General features: G+C 40.9%; 5 non-coding genes across 5 annotated transcripts; all 5 read right to left on the bottom strand.

The window, feature by feature from the left end:
• Window positions 1-857: 857 nt before the first annotated feature.
• Window positions 858-930, bottom strand: TRNAV-CAC (transfer RNA valine (anticodon CAC)). The gene has a single exon. It is a non-coding gene; the product is annotated as a tRNA-Val (tRNA).
• A 203-nt stretch (window positions 931-1,133) lies between these two features.
• Window positions 1,134-1,206, bottom strand: TRNAV-CAC (transfer RNA valine (anticodon CAC)). Its single transcript has one exon. It is a non-coding gene; the product is annotated as a tRNA-Val (tRNA).
• A 62-nt stretch (window positions 1,207-1,268) lies between these two features.
• On the bottom strand, window positions 1,269-1,341 carry TRNAV-CAC (transfer RNA valine (anticodon CAC)). Its single transcript has one exon. It is a non-coding gene; the product is annotated as a tRNA-Val (tRNA).
• Window positions 1,342-6,654: 5,313 nt separating this feature from the next.
• TRNAV-CAC (transfer RNA valine (anticodon CAC)) lies at window positions 6,655-6,727 on the bottom strand. The gene has a single exon. It is a non-coding gene; the product is annotated as a tRNA-Val (tRNA).
• A 994-nt stretch (window positions 6,728-7,721) lies between these two features.
• On the bottom strand, window positions 7,722-7,794 carry TRNAV-AAC (transfer RNA valine (anticodon AAC)). The gene has a single exon. It is a non-coding gene; the product is annotated as a tRNA-Val (tRNA).
• Window positions 7,795-11,595: the final 3,801 nt, after the last annotated feature.

An 11,595-nucleotide genomic window follows, 5' to 3' on the forward strand; every position in this document is an offset into this window, starting at 1 on the left:
GCTTGCAAACAGTACATTTTTCAACCTTCAACCGCATAGGCGAACCTATGAAATAGAAGCTACTATATTTTAGACCTGGGTAAATTAGCCGCGAATAATTTGTCGACATAAACGTGAATAACAAACGATAATGGATATCCGATTCCGAGCTCTAGACTTGACGGGGTAGAACCTGGGATCTTCCAAGTGTGAAGAGGACGTGATAACCACTACACCATACACACGTGGTAAAACAGAATTTATCGAGAGAACTAAATTATTTTTATGTCCAATCACGATGTTGGCTACATGTATCTACTAGGGTTCGAACTTGGGACCTTCCGCGTGTTAGGCGGACGTGATAATCACTACACCACAGATACGTTCTTACACCATAGATACGTAGTAATCCTGGGTTTTTCAAGAGATCTAGCATATTTTTATGCCCAATCACGATGGTCAAAACACGTATCTACCAGGGCTCGAACCTGGGACCTTCCGAGTGTGAAGCGGACGTGATAACAACTACACCATATATAAGTGATATCACTGAGTTTCCCAAAAGATATAGCTTCTTTTTATGCCCAATCACGATTGTAAAATGATGTATCTACCATGGCTCGAACCTGGGACCTTCCGCGTGTTACGCGGACGTGATAACCACTACACCATAGATACGTGATAACACTGCGTTTTCCAAGAGATCTAGCTTATTTTTATGCCCAATCACGATGGTCAAAACATGTATCTACCAGAGCTCGAACCTGCGACCTTCCGCGTGTGAAGCGGACGTGATAACCACTACACCATGGTTACGTAGCAATTCTGAGTATTTCAAGAGATCTAGCTTATTTTTATGCCAAATGATGATCAAAACATGTATCTACCAGGGCTCGAACCTGGGACCTTCCGCGTGTGAAGCGGACGTGATAACCACTACACCATAGATACGTGATCACACTGCGTTTTCCAAAAGACCTAGCTTACTTTTATGCCCAATCACGATGGTAAAAGCATGTCTCTACCAGGGCTCGAACCTGGGACCTCGCGCGTGTGAAGCGGACGTGATAACCACTACACCATGGATACGTAGCAATTCTGAGTTTTTCAAGAGATCTAGCTTATTTTTATGCCCAATCACGATGGTCAAAACATGTATCTACCAGGGCTCGAACCTGGGACCTTCCGCGTGTGAAGCGGACGTGATAACCACTACACCATAGATACGTAGCAATTCTGAGTATTTCAAGAGATCTAGCTTATTTTTATGCCAAATGATGATCAAAACATGTATCTACCAGGGCTCGAACCTGGGACCTTCCAAGTGTGAAGCGGACGTGATAACCACTACACCATAGATACGTGATCACACTGCGTTTTTCAAGAGATCTAGCTTATTTTTATGCCCAATCACGATGGTCAAAACATGTATCTACCAGGGCTCGAACCTGGGACCTTCCGCGTGTGAAGCGGACGTGATAACCATTACACGATAGGCCAGGACAGATAGGCGAAAAAAGGGCTTGACCTAGAACATTTGAACATAAAGATGAAAATTGGTACATGGGTTGTTTTTGACCCAACAAAAAATATACTAAAAGTCCCCTGCTGTATAGCGCGAGCTTTCGCCGCCATCTTGGAAAATGGCCGCCGGGAATCACAGCTACAATGTATTCCACGTTCTTCTTCAAAAATTATGAAAATTGGAAAACATTATGATTGGAACCACATGAACATCATGGCAAAATTTTACAGCTCTGTGTTCAATAGTTCGGTCGCCATATTGGAAAATGGCCGCCGTGAATGCTAGGTACAGTATATATCACCATGTTGTTGGAAAATTATGAAAATTGATAGGTATTATAATCAGAGTTCTGTGAACCTCATAGAAAAATATTGAAGCCATTAGTCAGATAGTTTGGCCGCCATGTTGGAAAATGGCCGCCATCAATGTCATTTAGATACAGTATACGGTTGAAAAATTATGAAAATTGGTAATAACTATGTTGAAGACCGTCTAAACATGATATTTGAATATCGAAGACGTGCTACTGATAGTTTGGGCGCAATCTTCGAAAATGACTGCTTGAAATGCCAAATATATTACCGATATATAAATTTTTTCGATATTTTTTTATTGAGTAGGTGAGTTTCATGAACGTATTAAACGCCATAAAAATAACTATTTTCGAGTCTAAATTATCGACCCCTCTTCAAAAATGGTCGCTGGAATATTACTATCCTAAAATCTGGAAAAAAGAAAAGCAAAACCATATTACTCGGATTTTGGTTAGGAAAAATCATTTCATATGGGGTATATACATTCTAGTGTCGTTAAGGACTAGACTTAAGACACATTTTTAACATTACGTTCATATTTCTCTCCTTCCTGATGATTTTTTATTACGGCTAATACCTTGACAATGACCACACATTGTCCAGCAAGATAATCCTGATCGTCTACATTCACAGTTCTTTATACAAGATGTTCTGCAGACTGCAGGTACAAATAATGAGTGTTAAAAGTTCATCTGATGCCGGAAGGAGAATGGTGTGAATTGTTCTTCGACTTTCGCGATCGCGAACCAATCCCCACTGTTCGGGATTAAATCGTTTCCTAGCTATTGTTGGACTTGAAGATACGCTCGGAAAAAATGTAGTTTTGCGGCGTCGGTTGTTGGATGAAGCTTAGCGAGATCAAATGAGGACTTGACAGTATGTGTGGCAACGGTTCCATTGATTGATTATCTGTCACGTAAATTAAAGAAGTGTTCTCTTAACATTTTTAACTCAAAGGACTTGTCGTGGCGGAGTGGTCCCGAGTTCGGTGTGACGGTTCGGGAGTTCCTTGGGTTCGCCCTTGGTTCAGACCGTTCCTTGGGTTCGCCCTTGGTTCAGACCGTTCCTTGGGTTCGCCCTTGGTTCAGACCGTTCCTTGCCCCATTCCGTGAAGGTTTTGCCCGGCCTTTTCGCCGCCGCTCAGGTGTTGCCTTGGCTCGCCCCCTCTATTGGCAACCCTCTAGGGGTCGCGGATACACTATTTGTTTTGGACGTATGGCACTGTTGTGCTTGGAGAAAACTCACCCGTCCCCTGGAGTCTTCTGCTGCCTTAATCCATCCCTGTCATCGACCACCTCCTGACTGGGCTCGCCGCTGACGGTGTTCAGCTTCTGTCACCTGCTTAAATGGCGTTTGTCGGGCCCACTGGCCGATCCCGTGTGCCATGACGGCGGTTCCTCAGGTTCAATTTCGAATATGATTGGGAGGGGCGCTGATAAGGTCCCCTGCTAGGTGTAGCGCCTAATCAAGGGTTCTGACATGCAATTATTATGAAAAATCTTCAGGATGACGATGAATATCAATGAAATGTTAGAGATTTGTCTAAAATCTAATCTTAAACAACATTAGAATGTATAAACCCCATATTTAATCATATTCTCTAATCAACATGTCGAGAATAACAGCTTTGAATAGCTTTTCTTTCTTTCCGAATTTAGGGCAATGATTTTCGTGTGGCCATTTTTAAAGATGGCGTCGATAATTTCAACTTCGAGATATCCATTTTTTGTGGTTTATTACGTTAATGAAAATCATCTATTCAAAATAGGAATTTCAAAAAGATTTACATATTTGAAATATATTTAGCATTTCCAGCAGCCATTTTCGAAGATGGCGCCCAAGCTAACTGTAGCACGTCTTCGATATTCAAGTATGATGTTAAGACGGTCTTCAACATATTTATTAACAATTTTTATAATTTTTGAACTATATACAGCATCTAAATTATTTTGATGGCGGCCATTTTTCAACATGGCGGCCAAAATATCTGTTTAATGGCTTCAATATTTTACTGTGAGGTTCACACAGCTCTGATTATCATACCTATCAATTTTCATAATTTTCCAACAACATGGTGAAATATACTGTGCCTAGCATTCACGGCGGCCATTTTCCAATATGGCGGCCAAACTATTGAACACAGAGCTGTAGCATTTTGCCATGATGTTCATGTGGTTCCAATCATTATGTGTACCAATTTTCATAATTTTCGAAGAAGAACGTGGAATACATTGTAGCTGTAATTCCCGGCAGCCATTTTCCAAGATGGCGGCGAAAGCTCGCGCTCTACAGCAGGGGACTTTTAGTATATTTTTTGTTGTATCAAAAACAACACATGTACCAATTTTCATCTTTATGTTCAAATGTTCTAGGTCAAACCCTAAAAGTCCTGGGCTACGATGGATACGTAGCAATTCTGAGTTTTTCAAGAGATTTAGCTTATTTTTATGCCCAATCACGATGGTCAAAACATGTATCTACCAGTGCTCGACCCTGGCAACTTCCGCGTGTTAGGCGGACGTGATAACCACTACACCATAGTTACGTAGTAATTCTGAGTTTTTCAAGAGATCTAGCTTATTTTTATGCCCAATCAGGATGGTCAAAACATGTATCTACCAGGGCTCGAACCTGCGACGTTAGGCGGACGTTATAACCACTACACCATAGATACGTGATAACACTGCGTTTTCCAAGAGATCTAGCTTATTTTTATGCCCAATCACGATGGTCAAAACATGCATCTATCTGGGCTCGAACCTGGGGCCTTCCGCGTGCGAAGCGGACGTGATAACCACTACACCATATATACTTGATCACACCGAGTTTTCCAAATTATCTAGCTTACTTTTATGCCCAATCACGATGGTTAAGTATGTATCTACCAGGTCTCGAACCTGCGACCTACCACGTGTGAAGCGGACGAGATAACCACTACTCCATAGACACGTAGTAATTCTGAGTTTTTCAAGGGATCTAGCTTATTTTTATGATCTATCACGATGGTCAAAACACGCATCTACACGGGCTCGAAACTGGGACCTTCCGCGTGTGAAGCGGACGTGATAACCACTACACCATAGATACATGCTCACTAAGTTTTCCAAAAGATCTAGCTCATTTTTATGCCCAATCACGATGGTCACAACATGTGGGCTCGAACCTGGGACCATCCGCGTGCGAAGCGTACGTGATAACCACCACACCATATATACGTGATATCACTGCGTTTTCCAAGAGATCTAGCTTATTTTTATGCCCAATCACGATGGTAGAAACATGTATCTATCTGGGCTCGAACCTAGGGCCTTTCGCGTGTGAAGCGCACGTGATAACCACTACACCATAGTTACCTGCTCACTAAGTTTTCCAAAAGATCTAGCTCATTTTTATGCCCAATCACGATGGTCAAAACATGTGGGCTCGAACCCAGCACCTTCCGCGTGTGAAGCGGACGTGATAACCACTACACCACAGTTACATGCTCACTAAGTTTTCCAAAAGATCTATCTCATTTTTATGCCCAATCACGATGGTCAAAACATGTATCTACCAGTGCTCGAACCTGGGACCTTCCGCGTGTTTGGCGGACGTGATAACCACTACACCATAGATACGTAGTAATTCTGAGTTGTTCAAGGGATCTAGCTTATTTTTATGCCCAATGACGATGGTCAAAACATGTATCTACCAGGGCTCGAGTTTTTCCTAACTTTATCACGTATCCTGATAATATTGATTAACGAAACAGAACCATTTACTTTATAGGGAACAGGACTAGTCAATTTACAAGTAACAAGTTTCTTATCTACTCTAAAGAGAAGAAAAGAATTAAGGTATCTACCAGGGCTCGATCCTAGCACCTTCCGCGTGTGAATCGGACGTGATAACTAGTGATGCCACGAATATTCGGTTACTATTCGGTATTCGGCCTATTCGGCCATTTTTTTCGTATTCGGTATTCGGCCGAATATTTCGTAATATTCGGCCGAATACCGAATCTCCAATCATGAAGGAAAAAAACGGAAAAATAACTCAAAAATTATTTATTTCAATAATAATTTTTACTTTAATATTTATAATCTACCAGTGGTAAGTTGTGATGAATAAAAACAAGTTTTTCAGCATTTGTTGATTCCAAACAGGCGATTTTTTGTTTGCCGATGACATTTTGTAAAGCATATAGTGACACGATCTACTCGCAAATGAACCAAAAACCTAAAGACCCTATAGACGGGTCCTATAGTGTTAAAGAGAGCTCGTTGAAAGATCGTAACTTCCCCCTTTTAATTCCCTCCTTCCCGAGTTTATCACCAACGTTGAAAGCTTCCGCGCAGGCGCGCTGTAGCAGAGGCGGTAGAGAGCGGATCTAAATCTAAACAGTGTATCCCTCTCTCTGCTTGCGCGCCAATATTGCGCAGATCAGTAATCGCGTTACAGCTAGTGCCGAGAGGAGAGGAGAGTTTTCCCACGTGTGTGACGTGACCCTACATTTCGCGTGGCTGTCTGCCTATTCACCTCACCATTCCATACCCTTCTTCTTCCATGATGAGACCTGTCCCATTGCGGTCCGTGCGGGGGATGTACGTATTTCGCGGAACAGGTTACAGCTCATAACCGGTTTCGCGCGAGTTGCACATATCTCACGCCCGAATATTCGGTGGCCGAATATTCGGTGCTTCGGCCGAGAGCATGGCCGAATATTCGGTATTCGGTATTCGGCAAAATCAATATTCGCGGCATCACTAGTGATAACCACTACACCATAGTTACATGCTCACTAAGTTTTCCAAAAGATCTAGCTCATTTTTATGCCCAATCACGATGGTCAAAACATGTATCTACCAGTGCTCGAACCTGGGGCCTTCCGCGTGTGAAGCGGAAGTGATAACCACTACACCATATATACTTGATCACACCGAGTTTTCCAAAATATCTAGCTTACTTTTATGCCCAATCACGATGGTTAAAGTATGTATCTACCAGGTCTCGAACCTGCGACCTACCACGTGTGAAGCGGACGAGATAACCACTACTCCATAGACACGTAGTAGAGTTTTTCAAGGGATCTAGCTTATTTTTATGCCCAATCACGATGGTCAAAACACGCATCTACACGGGCTCGAAACTGGGACCTTCCGCGTGTGAAGCGGACGTGATAACCACTACACCATAGTTACATGCTCACTAAGTTTTCCAAAAGATCTAGCTCATTTTTATGCCCAATCACGATGGTCACAACATGTGGGCTCGAACCTGGGACCATCCGCGTGCGAAGCGTACGTGATAACCACTACACCATATATACGTGATAACACTGCGTTTTCCAAGAGATCTAGCTTATTTTTATGCCCAATCACGATGGTCAAAACATGTATCTATCTGTGCTCGAACCTGGGGCCTTTCGCGTGTGAAGCGCACGTGATAACCACTACACCATAGTTACATGCTCACTAAGTTTTCCAAAAGATCTAGCTCATTTTTATGCCCAATCACGATGGTCACAACATGTGGGCTCGAACCTGGGACCATCCGCGTGCGAAGCGTACGTGATAACCACCACACCATATATACGTGATATCACTGCGTTTTCCAAGAGATCTAGCTTATTTTTATGCCCAATCACGATGGTAGAAACATGTATCTATCTGGGCTCGAACCTAGGGCCTTTCGCGTGTGAAGCGCACGTGATAACCACTACACCATAGTTACATGCTCACTAAGTTTTCCAAAAGATCTAGCTCATTTTTATGCCCAATCACGATGGTCAAAACATGTGGGCTCGAACCCAGCACCTTCCGCGTGTGAAGCGGACGTGATAACCACTACACCACAGTTACATGCTCACTAAGTTTTCCAAAAGATCTATCTCATTTTTATGCCCAATCACGATGGTCAAAACATGTATCTACCAGTGCTCGAACCTGGGACCTTCCGCGTGTTAGGCGGACGTGATAACCACTACACCATAGATACGTAGTAATTCTGAGTTGTTCAAGGGATCTAGCTTATTTTTATGCCCAATGACGATGGTCAAAACATGTATCTACCAGGGCTCGAGTTTTTCCTAACTTTATCACGTATCCTGATAATATTGATTAACGAAACAGAACCATTTACTTTATAGGGAACAGGACTAGTCAATTTACAAGTAACAAGTTTCTTATCTACTCTAAAGAGAAGAAAAGAATTAAGGTATTTCATGCTATTGTAAAGAGACTATTGTATAAGAGTTTAAGTAATTAGCCGAAAGCTTGAACGAAAACGTTTAGTGCTTTATAATTTTCATATTATTTTTAATACGTGAAAAATCTTGGGAAATTTCATCTAGGGAGCAAAAGGTTTTCGTACACGGTTTTCGATCTGTTTCTAAAACTGTATTATTTTTTAACTTCTTCTAGTTTACATAAACAGTTTTTAAGAGGTAACTTTTCGGACTGGAGAGACGAATTTGCATTAAGATTCCACAATGTAAGATTACCGTCTTTTATTTAATACTCTTCAAATAAATTTTTTCCTTATTTTTAAGAATACTGATATAATGTGGATACCAGTTGATCTTTCGTCTCTATCACACAAAGCTTTAACGAATCCAATTTACCTAACACAAGTATTTTCCGAAACTTCGACAACAATTCTTCCATCCGCACCCCACGAAGTAAAATCGGTTTCTGTGGATTTTATACGTATGGAATACACGGTATAAAATACTCAGTGATACTAACAATCTTTATTCTGAAATTGGCTTTCTTTAATTACTCAAAGGTCATTGCTCTTCTAACTACGTGTTTAATATCAATTAGTACCATAAAAACAATATCCAATAAGTTTCATAATAAAATGAATCCCAAGCACAATTGTCAACAAAACCGAAAATTTTTTGAAGAAGCTCTTCAAAATATGTGGGAGTCGATAATCATTTTCTTTTTCGAACGTGGGTAAATTTGGAATTTAAAGTGCACGTCTTTATCGAAACAGGGAAGAGAAAAATATGAGACACTCTTTGGGGTGAAGTAGTATTCTACACCGTGAGCCAAAGAAAGATGCCACTTAAGAAAAGGGGAATTAAATAGATTCCTTCTTTTCGCGTTAGTAGTGATGACTATACAGATAGACATGGATCCAAGATGGCCGCCATCCAACCAACTCGAACCAAACTTGCAAAGATTATGTTACCTGATATACCCTGCCTTCCACCATGCTATGCCCCGAAACAAGTCTAAACCAACCCAGACTTGTGTTATTTTGCCAGATTTGTTTGAATTTCCCGCCATAAAACCTTTAAATATGTCTGAGAAACAAAACCAAATATATAAATAAAGATTTTTTAATAACAAGAAAACCGTATCAGACAATACAGATTAACAAGAATATAGATATTTTCTTTGAGTTGGGAATGCTTTGTTCGGCATCCCCATAAAGAAACGCGTTACACGCTGAATCCTAAGTTAAAACTAAATTTATTTACCGCCGCTTCTACCGGACAACAACAAGGTTTCTAGATCCAAAACAGGTTGTTTTTGGCACTTCTTGATCTCAAAATGTAGGCTTTACACGCTGTGTGGTCAGAACAATCGAATTTGGTCTCTTTTCACGCCGCAATGCCGGATGAATTTTGATGAAAGACAGGCCGGGTGGTTGAGGATTGTTAGAAAACGACCTTTTAGGTGAAACTCTCCATCGGTTCTCGAAGATCTTCGGCATCTCGACAAGGTTGGGTTGTTTTCGACGCTTCTTGTGTCCAAAATGTATCCAGCGCTGAGGAGGACCACGCTGATGTCGTGAAATTGTTAAGTTTAAGAAGGACATCGAAGTCAAGATTGCAATTAGAGCCCCACTGAAGAGAACGTGTTCTAACTGGTGCAGGGTACGTAGAACCTTATGCGGTGGGGCTGGACTTGTCAGCTTTTACGGGCCATGTCTCGTAAAATTCTTCGTTGACCCTTTACCTCCCAAATGAAGTTACATTCGAGCCACTGTGGGACTTGGTCTTCTCGTCCAGGTCTGGTTGTTGGCGCCAGAACTTCTCCTTCATTGCAATAGTCAGTTGTGTGGACACATATAACAATGCAATGAAGTTAAAGTTGATCCCTCTCGACAACGATTCATGAAGCTCCACATCATCATTCGACCTGGTTTAATGGAAGGTCCGGGACCAAATTTTCCGGATTTCGGACATAAATATCCTGCATTTGGTCTCGAACCATGGTCGATGTTGCGTTGTGGGACGCCTCGACTCCACACAAATTTAGACAACTTTTGCGTAGTCAAATGTAACCAGTAAAGATTACAAAAAAAAGTTGCCCAAATCCAGCTCATGAATCGAATTTGGTCTCTTCCCAGGCTATTCCTGAGACGAGACGGAGGGAAAAATCGAATTTGGTCTCTTCTCACACAGCAAAAGCTGTGTGAGTCCACGATCGGCGGGTAAAGTCATCTTAGTAGAGATGGTACTGAACACGGTTAAACAGGAGAGCGTAGCCAGGTAACTGGTAACTCTCTCTTTAAAACACGACTCTTATATACTATAATATCACGTAGATGTTTCAAGGATGACGACTTAAAACCTTCCTTGTTTTGAGGAAAATATTTTATTGGAAGCGGGTCGGGTTTAATTAACTATGCACGTAGATGTTTCAAGGATGACGACTTAAAACTTTCCTTGTTTTGAGGAAAATATTTTATTGGAAGCGGGTCGGGTTTAATTAACTATGCACGTAGATGTTTCAAGGATGACGACTTAAAACTTTCCTTGTTTTGAGGAAAATATTTTATTGGAAGCGGGTCGGGTTTAATTAACTATTTACGTAGATGTTTCAAGGATAGCGACTTTAAAAGTTTAAGAATTTTTAAAGTTTTTGATAAAAAATAAACGGCGTGTTTTGTAAGATTGCCAATGGCTCAATGGGTTAAGGCAGGGTTTACTAATGTGATACCTAAAAAGGTGGCGAGTTCAAATCCCGGCCAGTCCACCGAACCATTGGCAATCTTTTTTTATGTATAAAATAACGTTAGTCTAAGAAATTGGGGTTAGTTGACAAACAGGCGTTAGTCATGAATGACGACTTTTTTTTAACTCTAGCGTCTAATACGTGTCTCGATATATATCCAAACAATACCCAGTCAAGTTTTAAAAATTATTTGCATCAGCCCCTTAACTTGACTAGTGATTATGAAGTTGGGTTGGCGGAAATCATATTTCCAAATCATTGGGTGAATATAAGCGAGGATTTTAACAAGTTTGAAATTCAGGTCACAAATGACTCTAATCGGGGCAATTACACGGCTGTTCGAGAGCCTATTGAATACCATAAATTAGAGTTACCAGTCCAACGCTATGTTAAGTCTTACGACTACGAACTACCCCAAAATTTTGTCGAGCTTTTAAATGATGATGTAAACAGTCATCCGTATTTAAAAGGCAAATTAGCTTTTAAATTAGTAAATAAATATATAGACGGGGCCCTGGGAAAACAATTAGATATAAACTTTCCCGTTTACCTGCAAGTTTTAGGAGAGGAGAACATACGGTTTAGAATACCAGCTGCTTCACCCTTGGCTACATTATTTGAGTTTAAGGAGGATAATTACGAAGATGTTCCTTATATATCCAAATTTCCTGTATCAAAGCATGCTAAAAATATAAGTTTAAATTACACTAACAATTACGTGGAAATCGAAATTGATAATGTTGGAGATAGTTTTAAAAAAAAAATTTGATTACAAGTACATTCCTAAGGCAGCCATTAAACGTAAAACAAACTACGAAGTTCCACC

This window comes from Phalangium opilio, unplaced genomic scaffold (assembly GCF_054372755.1).
Source record: "Phalangium opilio isolate 3A_F unplaced genomic scaffold, DU_Popi_V2 ptg000026l_1, whole genome shotgun sequence".
NCBI classification, from domain to species: domain Eukaryota; kingdom Metazoa; phylum Arthropoda; class Arachnida; order Opiliones; family Phalangiidae; genus Phalangium; species Phalangium opilio.